This window comes from Tupaia chinensis, unplaced genomic scaffold (assembly GCF_000334495.1).
Source record: "Tupaia chinensis unplaced genomic scaffold, TupChi_1.0 Scaffold000117_2, whole genome shotgun sequence".
NCBI lineage: Eukaryota > Metazoa > Chordata > Mammalia > Scandentia > Tupaiidae > Tupaia > Tupaia belangeri.
In genome coordinates this window covers 4,949,413-4,965,451 of record NW_006159583.1, presented here as the reverse complement: position 1 = coordinate 4,965,451, position 16,039 = coordinate 4,949,413, and the positions used below count along the sequence as shown (strand labels likewise).

The following is a 16,039-nucleotide window of genomic DNA, read 5'->3' as shown; positions in this document are numbered from 1 at the left end:
GAGAAGAGATTGTGGCGTGACCACCCCCCTGGGGGGTGATTTCTCGCTTTCTGTCTCTATGTCTCTCTCCGTCTGTCTGGTGAGCGCACACGCCCTATAGCAAAAATCTCTCTCAAAAAAAAAATAAAAAAACTTGACTGAAATAAAAAAAAAGTATTTGAAAGCACATGTTCAAAGACCACACCATGTACCTAATGAAATAAATGAACACATACTTCGGTAAAATTGTTGGACTTTAAAGAAAAATGAAAAACCATATGAACATAAAGGCAAAAAGAATATGAGCCTTATAAGTAAAATAAAAATAAGCCCACTTTCAGATATTTTGATAATACTTTACGCCAAGGAAAAAAAATGAAATAACATACTTAAGATTTTCAAGAAAATCTCTATAGTGAGTGCACATGCCCTAAAGCAAAAATCTCTTTTAAAAAATTATTATTATGACTGCAAGCTCCTCGCCCGGGTCCCTACCGTCTGCTGTGCTTGCCCGCCGCCCGCGCCTACCATGTCTGACATTCAGCAGCTACAAGGAAGATGGCGCCTGGTGGACAGCAAAGGCTTTGATGAGTACATGAAGGAAGTAGGTGTGGGAATGGCTCTGCGAATAATGGGTGCAATGGCTAAACCAGACTGTTATCACTTGTGATGGGAAGAACCTCACTGTAAAAACTGAGAGCACTTTAAAGACATCACAGTTTTCTTCTACCCTGGGAGAAAAGTTTGAAGAAACTACAGCTGATGGCAGAAAAACTCAGACTGTCTATGACTTTAAGGATGATGTGTTGGTTCAACATCAAGAATGGGATGGGAAAGAAAGCACAATAACAAGAAAATTGCAAGATGGAAAATTAGTGGTGGACTGTACCACAAATAATGTCACCTGTACTCGAGTCTGTGAGAAAGTAGAATAAAAATTCCATCATCACTTCAGACAGGAATTAGCTGCGAGAATGAACAAGCTCAGTTCAATGAGCAAATCTTCATACTACTTTTCTTTTTCATTACTGTATTCAATTACCTTTACCGCAAACACTTTACGTACAACTATTTCCAAGTGTTGATTTAATTAGGATCATCCCTTTGGTTAGTAAACAAATGTGTTTGTGCTAAAAAAAAAAAAAAAAAAAAAAGGTTATTATTATATTCAACAGAAAAAAAATGAGTCAAAGAATTTTTATCCCCGGGGATAGTATGACTATCAAGAATAAAAGACACAGGGACCAGCAGTTAGCATAATGGCTATGTTGCTGGACTCCCATGTAGTCGAACGTGGTTTAAGTCCCAGACCCGGTGGCTTAAAACTCACGCCAGGTGCGTATGCGTGCATGCCCAAGATCCCGAGAGGACAGTGGAGGAGAAGGGATTGCGGCGTGACCATCCCCCCTGGGGGGGGTGATTTCTCGCTTTCTGTCTCTCTGTCTCTCTCTGTCTGGCGAGTGCACATGCCCTATAGCAAAAACCTCTCCAAAATAAAAGAATAAAGGACACAGAAAAATTGCTCCAGACTTAAAAGAACTCACAGAACTCTTTCTGTGAGCCATTTCTAAGGGACCTTTAGCAAACAAACTCAAACAAAAACGTCTGAGAGATTAACATCAGGACTGGTAAATGAGCATTGAATATAACTTATCCTTAAAATGAAGACTAGATGAAGAATAAAAGGGGAAAGTATACCATATAGTAGCTGCATATCCTGATGGCACAGAGTACAACCATAAAAACTGAAGGAGAAAATAGAGATAACATGCCACTCTCCAAAAACTACATTCAACTGATTTTGTTTGTGGTGATGGTATTCATATTTTTATTCTGAGACAGTTGAGCATATAGCGGGGAATAAAACAAATTGCCCATCATGGATATTCTAATTCTATCCTCAGTGTTCATGAGTACTAGGATTCCTAGTGAGGAAATCAGAAAATGCATACCTATTATAAAAGTGATATGTAAAATTCTGTAGTCCAATATTTGAATTGGAAATATCAGCATAAACTCATGAGAAATTGTGTCTTATCAGACACATAAACACACACAGATTTGTTTCCTACATCTGTTCACTGAAGAGGCTAGACTGACAACTCCAGAGCAGTGAACATCCCTAGGCACCAGATGCATTCTTAAAATAGTGCTTCCCACTAAAAAAACTAGGACTTCTTAGACAATGACTGATTCCAAGTCTGGGACAAGAAATGTGTGAGATAAATATATTTATGTCTATCTAAAGAATCTTTTCATATTGGAAAATAAGGAAGTTAACAAGTGCCATTCAAATTATATCAAAGGGATTCAGACAAGTTGAAGAGAGTTCTATTAAAGATGAGACGATTGAACTTCAATAAGAATAAACATTGCAATGCATTAAGCCTATCAACTATGCTTATATTCATTAGTTCATAATAATAAAGATAAAAAACCTAATTGGTTGGGACCAGCAGATGACATAATGATTACATCATTTGTCTCCCACATAGCTGACCATGGTTCAAGTCCTGGACCCCGCGGCTTAACTCACGCCAGGTGCCTGTATGTACGTGCTGAAAATCCCTAGACAAGAATGGAGAAAGGATTGCACCATGGCCATCCCCATGGGGAACGATTTTTTGTTTTCTGTCTCTCTGTCTTTTTGGTGAGTGCATGCGCCCTGTAGCAAAAAATCTCTCTAAAAACAAAACAAAACAAAACAAAAACAAAAATAAAAATAACTGGTAAATTTCTGAGAATGATAGGAAACCAATTCAATATACCCAAAATATATTTCTTTCTGTGGAGACTTTAGTATCAATGTTTTTTGGTACACTACGTATCTCACAATTTCCTCAAAAAAGATTGGTCCAATCTGTACCAATCTCAGATATCACCTACTAAAAATAAATAAATAAATAAAGAGTCTTTTAGCCAATAGCATTTAGTTTAAGAAGGTTAGTTTAATTCTACATTTCTTTTTATTGCTAGAGGGCATATGTGCGAGAGAGAGAGAGAGAAAGCATCCCGCAGTGGGTCATAGTCATGCACCAATCCTTTTTCCTCCATTTCTCCATCCCATCAGGATTTGGGACATGCACACAAACATACCCAGCATGTTTTTCAAGCAACCAGGCCCATAATTCAAACTGTAGGTGGCCATGTGTGATCCAACTACCTATACATGGTGCTTAACTGCCATACTACAAGGTCAGCCCCAACCCACCATATCTTAATTAACAATGTGCCTAGGAGTATGTGTAATATATGTACAACCTCTGCAGAACCCCTGTGTTCATTGTATATTCAGTGTTCTGTTATCCCAGTTCCCCAGGTCATAAATAAAATTGTGGAAAATTTTCCTTTGTAAGTTTATAACTATACTTTACCTCATGAATCATACGGATTATATATAGACTGTCACTAAGACTAAGAATAAAGTAAACAAAATAAAACATATTCTTAAAATACTAAGTCATATTCCAAATCTAAATATAGGATATGGATAGACCCATGGACCCATCTTATACATACATGAGATGTTTAAAAGACAGTCAAAGAAGAGTTAGTAAGAAATGTAGAATATTACTGATTAATTAGAATTTGCACGTGGAGAACATAAAGCATGTAAGATTTGCATTCAGTCAACAAATTCTAATACAATTGTCAGTATAGTTAGCATGTATAATTTAGATAAATACGTTGACTGTGACAAACTGTATGGCAGTATCTACTAAAGCTAAACAACAACAGTAACATCTAGCTAAATATCCATGCAAAGTGAACACAAGACATGCAAAATTCTCAAAGCTGTTTATCCATCCAAAAACTGTAAGCAGTTTAAATGTCTATCAAAAGGAGAATGGGGGAACCAGCAGTTGGCGTAATGGCTATGTCGCTGGACTCTGACATAGTCGACTGCGGTTCGCGTCCCGGACCCGGTGGCTTAAAACTCACACCAGGCGTGTGTGCGTGCATGCCCAAGACCCCGAGAGAGAATGGAGGAGAAGGGATTGCGATGTGGCCATCCCCCCTGGGGGGTGATTTCTCGCTTTCTCTCTCTCTGTCTCTCTCTGTCTGTCTGGCGAGCGCACACGCCCTATAGCAAAAACCTCTCCAAAAAAAAAAAAAAAAAAAAGGAGAGAATGGGTAGGGCTGGCTCTGTAGCACAGTGGTTAAGCACTGTACATTGGGAGCCAGATCCCATGCAGTTATTCACAATTTCATATCCAGCCCTGGTGGCTTGAAAAACATGCTGAGTGTGCAAGTGTATCCCAAATCCTGGCAGGATAGAGAAACTGAGGAAAAACGATTGTGGTAATGACCACACACCATTGGAAGATGTTTCTTCTCTCTGTCTCTCTCTCTCTCCTCTCTTCTCTTTCTCTCTGATGAGCACATACATCCTCTGGCAATATAAATAAATATATATATGTATTTTTAAAAAGGAGAATGGACATAGAATATTTATGCAATGGGATATTATATATCAATAAATGGAACTACTGTTATGCTGCATGAAAGAAATCAGGCTCAAACGCATTAGTGCTGAATGACTTCATCTATATGAGATTAAAGAATGGGCAAAATTAATCCACAGAAATCAGAATAGTGATTCCTTTGGAGGTGAAGGCATGAGAAAATTTGGCACGCATTGTTAAGTGTACATTATACTTAGATTTAAAAGCTTAAAAATTAGATAAACACATTTAAGCATTAAAAAGATAAATTGCCAAAACAGTAAAAGAGATTATCTAGAGATAATTTTTCCCATCTTTATAGTGGTCTGTGTTTTCCAGATGATTTATAAGGACTAGTAATTACTTTATAATCAGAAAAACAAGCTTATTTTTAATATTTCAGATGTTGAAATAATTTATGACCCACTTGCACATAGAAGTCTCATTGCCTAATAAACTGCTATAGCACCATCAGTGTAGGAAATGAAATGGATGATTTCATAATAGAAGAAACTTAAATCCAGAAGTATCTACCTATAAGAAGAAAGTCTCCCAAAATGCAAAAATATATCTTAGGAAGACATTTCATTTCCTTTTTAATATCAAATGCATTCATGCCAATTTTGCTTTTAAATCTCAAAGGACAGATTGATCTCTTCCAGAACATTTTAAAAGTTAACTTAGCAGGCCCATTCATTAAAACACAATTCCAGAAGGAAACGAATAAATAGAAGCTACAAAGGGACTAGTGGATGGCATAATGGTTATGTTCCTGGACTCCCACGTAGTTGACCATGGCTCAAGTCCCAGATCCGGTGGCTTAAAACTCACAGCAGGCATGTGTGCATGCATGTCCAAAATTCTGAGGGGAGACTGGAGGAGAAGGGATTGCAGCATGGCCATCCCCTCCGGGTGAGGGGGGATGATTTCTCACTTTCTGTCTGTATCTCTCTCTGTCTCTCTGCACGCACCCTATAGCAAAAACCTCTCTTAAAAAAAGGAGAAACTATGAGATTATATAGCTTATGTATATTTAAGTGGACTCACTAGACATCATTTAGTTATAGAACACAACTAGATTTTAACGTTTCTAGACTTCCATGTGAAAATAAGTTCTGTATGTTCTGCTTCAGCAAAAAGGGTAGTCAACACATTACGAGTGTGTGCATTTCAACAAGATACTGACACAGAAAAAAAGAATGATTTTATGAAAAAAAAAAACTGTTTCTTATATAATTTGCCTTTACCTAAACAAATACAAGGGACTGGCAGGTGGTTAAGGTGCTGGATTCTCACATGGCTGATTGTGGTTTGAGTTTTGAACTTGGTGGTTTGTTTTCTCACTTTCCTTTTCTCTCTCTCAGTCTCTCTCTAATCAAATTAAAGTAATAATAAATAAAATAAATGATTCCTTTTTTAAGAGGTGGACCTATTTCCCCTCCTCTTTTTTTTAAAAAAAATTTTACTTAACTTAATTAATTTTTTTTAATTTGACCAGAGAAGGACAAAGTGAGAGAGAGGGAAAGTGAGAAAGCAAGCCACCAGGTCCAGGACTCGAACTGAGGTCAGCCATGTGGGAGTCCAGTGCCCTCAACCACCACGCCATCTGCCAGCTCCAATAAAATAATTTCTTAGAAAAAATTTAACAATCAAGTATAAAAAGTAACAAAATTTAAAATTGTAGACACTAAATATCCTGGGGCTGTGTGGGAGGAGGCAATGAAAGATGATACTTGCATTCCTTTTTTATTCATATATGAATAAATAAATACTGCAAACCAAATCCACCTGTCTCACTTATTTAAAAAATTAAATTATAAAAATTTTAAAGTTATTTTGAATAAACTTGCTTTCATACAAGACACCAGGATTGATGGATTTCAGTAGGGTATTTGGGTCCTTTTTCTGCAGAAGCTGGGCTATACGTAAATACAGCAGTGATTCCTATTTTATTCAAGATGTAATAAAGACAAAGGGAATAATAAAGTGCATAAATCCAATTTGTTGGGGACTATCTTGTATTTATTATCTTGCGCTTTCAAGTGACTTCTAGGCTATCATCACCATTATAAAAATAATATACAAGAACATGTAAAATATCCCAATTTAATTGCAGATGTGATGGAGGCTATATAAAGAAGTTCACATTTCAGAAATGCAGGCAAATTTAACACTGACCATATGTCATCTAAGACCCAGAAAAGCAACTTGAATTGGGAAACTCTGATCCACATTTTGACCTTACAAATCTTCAGTCACTTCTAACATCACTGACTGTTCTCCATTTTCCAATCTAATTTTCCCTGATTTATTTTGTGTTTGAGATTCAAATCCTTTAAAATTAAAATCCTTAGCACACATTAAAAATATTAAAAGAAAAACCAAACTGTTTTTCTTTTCGTCTTTTTAAAAATAGTCTTTTATGTCATTCCAGAGGGATTTTTCTTTCATGAGACTAGGTCCAGCTCCTTATTTTTCCCTCAATCTGTATTCCACCCTAGCCAAATTCTTTCTGATCTGGGTCATCCCTGTTCCGCGTTTGTTATACACTCTCTAGGGTGGTATCATTAAGCACTGAAAATGACATTAAATCCAAGAGCTTAGGAAATATTTTCTACCACATAATATTGCCTGCCCCCTCCCGTTTTATTTACTTATTTATTTTTAAACTTGACCCTCAATTCTAGGGAGGACAGTAGCCCTGCCAGAACACCAGAAGAGTTCTTTCCTGTGTTCAGCTTCGAACAGCAAAGGGAAGTGAGAAAGGCAAGCAGAAACGGGATCTCAAGTAATATTACACACACCCATAGATCACTTATGCCCGTCTTGGTGGCTGTCCTCCCTTTTGGTGTGAGTCTTTGTCAATTTTCTACTATCCATGTGTCAGTCTTTCTGTTGCACGGTTCCAAATGTCGTTGTTTAGGGACCTCTCATTTACACAAAATGCATCAGCTACCTAATGAGAAAACACTCATTTTCCAAGCCTGATGCCCAGCATCTCCGTCCATGGAAATTTTCTACCAGAGGTGTGGAGAGCAGCTGGTGGAGATCCAAAGGACTTTGCAAGAATAGCATGGATTGTAAGTGTCCACAAAGGATCTCGAGGGGAGCCTGTTGAGAGCTGGCCTAGAGGAAATGCAGAAGCTTTTGTGAGATATTTGGGATTGAGGGCTCTCAAAGTTGGACCTTTTAGAATTTCATGAGATTCCAGGGCATAGAAGTCAGGAGCCACTCGTAATTCCTTGGAGCCGCTAGTAATTCCTTGGAGCCGCTAGTAATTCCTTGGAGCAGCATTCACCAGCAGATTTTGTTGTTGGTGAGGACCCAGGCCCACAGGGGTTTAGCTACTGGAAGTTGCTGCTCTGGAAACCCACTAGCCACTGCTAAAAGTAACCCCAGTGCCAGGAGTAACAGCCAAGAAGCTCTCCTGAGAGACAATGAGTGTATCTAATCAAGGGCAAGGTTTGTAGACCATCTACTTGAAGAGTTATTTTCGCTGGAGGGATTTTTTTTGCTTGTTTTCTTTTGCTTTTTTGGATCTGTCTGAATGCACTTAGATGAATTATCTTTGATTCTGAAGAACAGAAAGGCTATTGATCTTAATACTGTCCACATTAAGAATCATAACTGCCAAAAAACCAGCTTCCCCACATGACCCTGTATTTCTTTTAAGAGCTGTATTAATCTGCTTTGTTACCCAAATGGAAACACTCCATTATCATCGAATTCTCCACTTCTTTTTCTCCTATCGTCAAATAACTTAGCTTCAGCTTCGAAATTTACTCAAATAAAAAGTAGTCTTGTGCCCTATCACGGAAGGGTAAGGAGGTTCCACACCTTTGGGTTTTTGCCTTCAGGAACCCAACCAGGTCTCAATCCCCTCTTGCTTTCTGCAGGGTGAAAATCAAATCTCAGGGTGTGGGAAAAGTAACCATTCTGAAGTGCATCAGAGCTCTCGGTTCTCAACATACATGACCTGAGGAGGGACTATTTTACCAGAACCTAACATATTGGAGTTTTCCTAGAGCCAACCTATTTACTGAGGCTGGAGTGAATTGCAGCGCAAAGGTGCTTTTGAGGTTGCCAAGGAATTGACAAATACACTGGGTTTCTTGCAGACTACAAATACTTGGGTCTTGTTTTTTGATCTACTCTGATAATCTGTCTTTTAATTGATGTATTTGGACCATTGACATCTAAAATGATTATTGAGATAAATGGATTCACATTCACCATACTTGTTACTGTTTTCTATTTGTTTCCCTTAATCTTTATTCCTATCTTTGTTTTCCATATGTATTTCATATTATTACATTTCCTCTCTTTTTTTGAGAGAGAGAGATTTTTGCTATAGGGCGCATGTGCTTGCCAGAAAGACAGAAAAAAACAGAGAGACAGAAAATGGGAAGTCATCCCCCCAGGGGGGTGGCCACACCACAATCCCTTCTTCTTCATTTTTCTCTTGGGATCTTGGGCATGCATGCATACACGCTCGGTGTGAGTTTAAGCCACTGGGTCCAAGACTCAAACCGTGGTCGTCTACATGGGAGTCCGGCAACATAGCTATTATGCCAACTGCTGGTTCCATTTTCTCCCTTTTCTTAGCATATGAATTACACTTTTTCTTTTTTCTTTTTCTTTCTTTCTTTCTTTCTCTTTCTTTCTTTCTTTCTTTTTATTTACTATTTTTCATGCTTTGTCCTGAATTTGCAATACATATGTAAGCATACATACTACTTAAAAAATTGTCTATTCATTAAAACAACAATGAAGTAGTTCCAAGCTTTGGTACCCACAAGACAGATGGCAGGAGGAAAAGAAAAATGCCTCTGGGGGAACACATTCTTAGCCCATATTCCACAAGTACGTGATCCTCATCCCACCTCCTTCCTGTTCTAGGTGTAGTTTCTGAGAGTTGCAGGACAGTACCGAGAGATAACACCAACACGTTTATCTTACATATATCTGGTCACCTGTCTCTTCAATCACTAAAATACCCTCCACAGAGGAACAGTTAGCTATCCAGACAGCCCATCTCTTCCTCAGTGTGGCTTCCCACAAAAGCCAAGGAGTCTCTGGATAATATCAACACTGCCTTTTCTCTAACCTCACAGATACTCTGTGAGTGATGGAAGCTGCCAAAGCCTTCCCTTTTCTTGGAAGGCTCCATAAAACTGAGATTGAGTCAGGGTTTCCTCATCTTTTTCCCCAGTTGCCAAGGTCCCTTCTCATCCCAATGGTGGAAATTACTACTGGAAACCATCCTATCTTCAAAAACCTCTAGTCAAGAAACAGTTACTAGAGTCTGCCATGAGAGCTGAGAAGTAGTGCTTTCAGAGAATAAGGGGAATTAAAATCTGCTGAGAACTGACCCTGGAGAAGCAAAAAGAGCAGGCCTTCGGAAGAAGACTGAGTCAACCATAAGAGCTGAGTAGTGCTTTCAGGAAATAAGGGAAATGAAGATGTTCTGCTGAGAATTGAGCCTGGAGAGGCAAAAAGGGCAGGCCTTCAGACGATGACTGAGTCTTTCATTAGAACTAAGAAGTAGTGCTTTCAGGGAATAAGGGAAATGAAAATCCTTCTCTATCTCTGTCTTTTCATTTATTAAATTTGTCCTTTTTTTTGTAATTTTTTAAGGTAAAGTATTCTCTTGTCTCTCAGGTCATCTTTTATCTTGCTAATAAACTCCTTTCCTCCTCCTATTTAGGAGTAGTAAAAAGGGCAGGCCTTCAGAAGAAGACTGAGCCTACCACGAGAGCTGAGAAGTAGTGCTTGCATGCAGGGTGCAAGAATGCCCTGTGGTTTTCATGTTTTGGCTTTTAAAATAAATGAATAGGTTAAAAGGTTTTTTGGGGTTTTTTTATATTTTTTTTTCTTGTCTTTTTTTTCTCTCTCTCTCTTTCTCTGTTTTATCCTTTTTCTTTTACCTCATCACTTTGCTGCTCTGCCTCTATGCTCTGAGTGTCAAGACAGGTCTAAGGAACCACAACCAAACATCCAAATACTATTAAGGTCAACATACTCCTCAGTTCCCACTGAATCTGCCACACAAAGGGAGGAAAATGGAATGGAAAACAGTTTACAGATCACCTCCTCCTGCACACCTCTGATCATTCAGATTAAACTTCTAGAAATTAGGAAGAAATGAATAACCCATCAGATTACTAGAAATACTGCAACTGCACAAGAAATATGAGAAACCAAGAAAATACCTCTCCCCCAAGGGAAAAGAATAACTCCTCTTCATCCAAAGAGAGTACAACAAGACTCACAGAAATGTCTGATAAAGAATTTAGAATATTCATAATGACAAAGCTAACAGAGATGCAAGAGAAGAGAGACAATGAACTCCAGAAGAGGCAGGAGAAAGGAGCTGACAAGTTCCTGGAGGTGAGGAAGTTCTTTTGAGATCTTAAGGAAGAAATATACAACATAAAAAAGAATCAAATGGAACTGTTAGAGATGAAGGCTATAACAAAGGAAGTCAAAAACCTTCCTTGAAAGTATTAAAAGCTGAGTAGATCATATGGAAAATCTAATGTCAGATGTAGAAGATGGAATCGCTGATGTAGAAAAATCCACCATGAAGACTGAGAAAATAGGCCCCCAAAATGAAACTAATATACAAGAAATACTAGATATCATGAAACATCCAAAAATCCAAATAATTGGTATCCCAGAAGGTGAAGAGACTAATAAGGGCATTGTATTTCATGAAGTCCTGGAAGAAAACTTTCCAAACCTAGAGAGGCATTCAAAAATCCAGACCCAAGAAATACAAAGGACCTTGAATAGAATCAACCCAAGAAGATCTTCTCCAATACACATTATAGCCCAGACTGACCAAAACCACTGACAAAGACAGTATACTAAGATTGGCAAGAGAGAAACATCAAGTTACCTACAAAGGATATCCCATCGGGCTAACAGTGGACCTCTCATCAGAAACAATGTGAACAAGGAAAGAATAGGAAAATATACTCAAAGTGTTGAGGGAAAGACAATTTCAACCAAGAATACTACATCTGGCAAGATTATCCTTCATATGGGAAGAGAAGACAAGAACATTCTCAGATAAATAAAACCTGAAAGAATTTACCAACACCAGACCAGTTCTTCAAGAAGTTCTGAAGGAAGTTTTATATTAGGAAAACTAAAACCAGACACACAGAAATAAGAGTTCAAAAACACAAAGAAAATGGCCAACTTAATAGTAGGGACAAGTACAGAGTTGAACATTATCTTCCAGAATTTAAATGGAAAGATCAGATTACAACAGAGGATAGATTAAATACATGAGTCTCAACTGGTGAAATAGAATTTTAAGACTTTGTCTAAAACATTACTGATCTTCTTCTATGCTTTGTTTTCCAGAGTTAAGGATTTTTGTCTTCTCTTGAGTTGTCAACAGGTCCATGTACTATTACTTGAACAATTTCTTGGCTTTAAGTCTTAAGCAAAGCTCTCTTAACATATTTTGACTCTGATTTATTAAAGCTAAAACTGCCTTTCTTGAAAAAAAAAAAAAAAGAACATATTTTGACTCTGATTTATTAAAGCTAAAACTGCCTTTCTTGAAAAAAAAAAAAAAAGAACATATTTTGACTCTGATTTATTAAAGCTAAAACTGCCTTTCTTGAAAAAAAAAAAAAAAGAACATATTTTGACTCTGATTTATTAAAGCTAAAACTGCCTTTCTTGAAAAAAAAAAAAAAAGAACATATTTTGACTCTGATTTATTAAAGCTAGAACTGCCTTTCTTGAAATAAAAAAAAAATTAAAAATACTATTTAATGACCACAATAAGCTATATAACCTCAGCTAGGTGCTACTTTATAGTATATTCATAGTACTCACAGAGTTTCATGCCTAAAGTTAACATGTGCTCACAGATATGTATATAGCAGGTGAACTTCTTATTGAAAGTATTTAGATTAATTAAGATATTTTGTGAATCAAGAAAATGTGGGAAGAAATGAAAAAGTATAGTAAGTAACTGTAGATACAAGAGACAGGGTGGGAAATGGCAGAGGATAAGAAATAGGGAGGAAATATATATGTTTATAAGAAACAAGAAATGGAAAATTATTTGTTAACAATAACATGTATGACTAAGCCACTATACAGTGTATTCTGGGTGGGAAATTGTATTTTGTTTGCTGTGATGATATTCAGTGAAAGAATGTAAAACAATAAATTTAAAATAAAAAATTAAATTTAATTAAATTAACAATCTAAAAAACAAAAAGAAAGAACCTGTTATCAATCTCTATTTACATGTCCACATGCCTCCAAACTCAGAAAATTCTTCAAAAGCCATCTTCAACTTTCTATTACCATAATCCTTATTACAGGTCTCATTATTTTTTATTGTAATTTTAGCATGAGGCTACTAGTTAGTTTTCCTGTTCTACCCGAGTTCTCCTTCTTAATTATATTTGCCTGATTAATATCTTTGGTCATGTAAGTTTGTTAGAAAAGAAAAAATGTTAATGGGTCTTTAACTTTTATCAAGGTAAACACTATCTTGTTAGCACAGTAATCAAGATTTTCTACAACATGGCCTCAAAGGACTTAGAATAATCTCAGATTTCTCTTGCATATACTTTTTATGACAAAATCAATCCAAAAGTTATTCATGTTTCCCAGTTTTTATATTTTACCTTCAATTAATCTACTTCTGCCTGAACAATTCTTCCCCTGCTCCTTCCGTAATGTGTACACATGTATACAACATACACATATTTATGTGCAAATCAACCCTACCCTTTCTTTAAAGCCCTTTCCAGAAGCAAATTCCACACTTTGAATCCTCCTCTGAATCTCCTAATCTGTTAGCAGCCTTCTTTCCTTTAAAAGTTCTAGGAAACACTATTTATGGTTTAATTGCATCACTTATGTCATTTTTACCCATATTCTATTTTTTGCTGTCCATATTAGCCAATGGACAAATGTGTCTATTAAATTTAAATGTCTTAATATTAAATAAAATGTGGGCCAATCCCATAACTCAGTAGTAAAATGAGTCAGATTCCACATGGCCAATCAGAGTTTCAAATCCTGGCTCTGGCGACTTGAAAAATGTCCTGGGCACATGTGTGTGTGTGTGTGTGTGTGTGTGTGCCTGCTCCAAATCCTGATGGGTTGGAGAAATAGATGCAAAATGATTGTGGCTTGATTACTCCCCATTGTGGAGATGCTCCCTCTTATTCCCTCTCTCTCATGTGCCCTCTAGTAATTAAAACAAATAAAATGTAAACTTCAGCTGCCCTGTCACACTAGCAGTATGACAAATGCTCAATAGCAACGTGTGACCAGTGCCTTCCACATTGGACAGCACCGATACAGAACATTCCATCATCACGGGAAACTCTATTCTAGTTGTTTATGAATTTAATTTATTCCTCCCTCTTTCTGCTCCAAAGTTCTTAAGCTCTGAAAATCTTCTTGCACATGGAAGATCCTCAACAAATATGTGTTAAATATAACAGCTTATTTAATTATACAATTACATGAGTATATATTTTTTAAATATATAATTTTAGAAAATGTATAAAGTCTAATATTATTAGCAGATAATTGAAAGAATTTGAGGTCAACCCATGATGTCGTGGTTAAGGTAAATAGACCTCATGTGGCTAACATGTAGTTCAAGTCCTGGACCCCATAGCTTAAAAATCTTGCAGGGTCCATGTGCATATATGCCCAAAATCCCAAAAAAAGGAAGAAATGGAGGGGAAAAGTTTGCAGTGTGATCATTCCTCATGGGCAGAAGGGTGGAATGCTTTCTCATTTTCCATCTCTGCACACTCCCCATGGCAAAATTAAAAAATAAATAAATAAAGTGAACATCTTTTTAAAGAATTGATATTTTGCATTTAAATTCCAAAGAGAAAAATACAAGACAAATCATCAGGCATAGAATATATAAATAACATATAAAATGGACTGAATTTGGTAAAATATAACTAGGAATTAGTTTTCTTTCCCACCCATACCCAACCTCTAGCTAACAAATATGTTTTTATAGATCTGCCAATCTATTTCTTGACAACATTTTGGGAAGACTCCATAGCTTTTGGGTTATTTTTGACTATTACAATGTTTTCATATTCAGGCATTTAAAAAAAAATCTCATTCAATCAAATTAAACTTTAATCTTACATTAATTTAACCATCCCCACCTCTCAGTCCAGAGAAGTAAGAAGGGAGAGTTGTAGGGAGACAAGTCTTCTCTTTCACTCTCCTTGCTCTACCTCATTTTGACTCATCTTTATTTATGATTTCACATTCGACTCCTACCAAGGCACACAATCTTGTCCTCATCATTTCTTAGTACTTGCTAAAGTAAGAATGCATTGCATTAGGTACTAAGGGAAACACAAGGTGAATAAGGTGTACTGTCTGCTCTCACAAACCTTACAACATGAAGAGAAGAAACACTTTCCCTCAAATAGTCATGAGATAAGGTAGAACACATTAAAGATCCTGAAAGTTGTATGGGTTCAGATATCCTATAAGAAAATAAAAGAACAAACGTTCACTTTCAGTTGAGACTTGTAAAATAGAAAGCACTTCAGCTAGATTTTATAGGAAAGATAGAATATCAAGCACTATGCATTTCTTTATTTCACCTTAATATCAAAAAAATCATGTACATTATGGTCCAGCATTATATTCCTCTATAGTCACTGAGTTTTTTCAGTTGCAAATGATAATTTTTAAAAAAATTCATCTAACCTGGCATAAGCAAGAAGTAAATTTATTGGGAAAAGGGGAATTTAAAAGAAAAGTTCTGGGGTTCATTGGGTTAAGGCAGGATAAAGGAGCACAAAGTTCCTCACTGGGATTTAGTCTGTCTCTTTGCAGAACTCTGCTTTCTTTTTTTGTGACAAGTTTGGTCCCAGACAGGCTGTCCTAAGAGGGCTAACAGCACTCCCAGATCTATATTTTTCTGGACTCAGCACTAAAAACTGCAGTCTTAATCCCAAATGTCCAAATAAAATCCTTGGACTCTAATGGATTAGATAACTGGGGAACAAAGTACACTCCTGAACCAATCATCAAGTCAATGGGAAGGACTATGCAGATTGATTTGGCCCAGGAAAATCTTGGAGCCCTTGAGTGAAGTCAACTTGACTTAAAACACATGGTTTGAAAGTTGGGGAATAATGATTCCTCTGAACTACAATTTATAAATTTTTTCTGCAAAGGTCCCCATGGTAACTATTTTAGCTTTTGCAGAAATACAGTCTCTGTCTATTCAAATTGCTCAAAAGCATCCATGGACACTACCATTAACAAATGGGTGTGGCTCTGTATGCCCATGAAGCTTTATTTCCAAAATCAAGAAGCCAGCCATATTTGATCAACAAGCCATAGTTTGCCAATAACACCACTGGAGAGAAATCGACTACAATTACCAAACTGGAAGTCAGGCAATAAAAAGAAAAACAATAATATTTACTACATGCTTAGTGCAGTATAGATATGCCTGCTTCTCTGGGCCTTTAGCCTTTCTCCCTCTTTAGAATGAGAACATTAACAGATGACTCTTGTTTGAAGGAGAGAAGGTTCTTTTCCTTCTGAAGTTCACATGGCCTCAAATTAAAATG

General features: G+C 36.8%; 1 pseudogene; it reads left to right on the top strand.

Moving 5' to 3' along the window:
* The first annotated feature begins 508 nt into the window (after positions 1-508).
* On the top strand, positions 509-914 carry LOC102482183 (fatty acid-binding protein 5 pseudogene; annotated as a pseudogene).
* Positions 915-16,039: the final 15,125 nt, after the last annotated feature.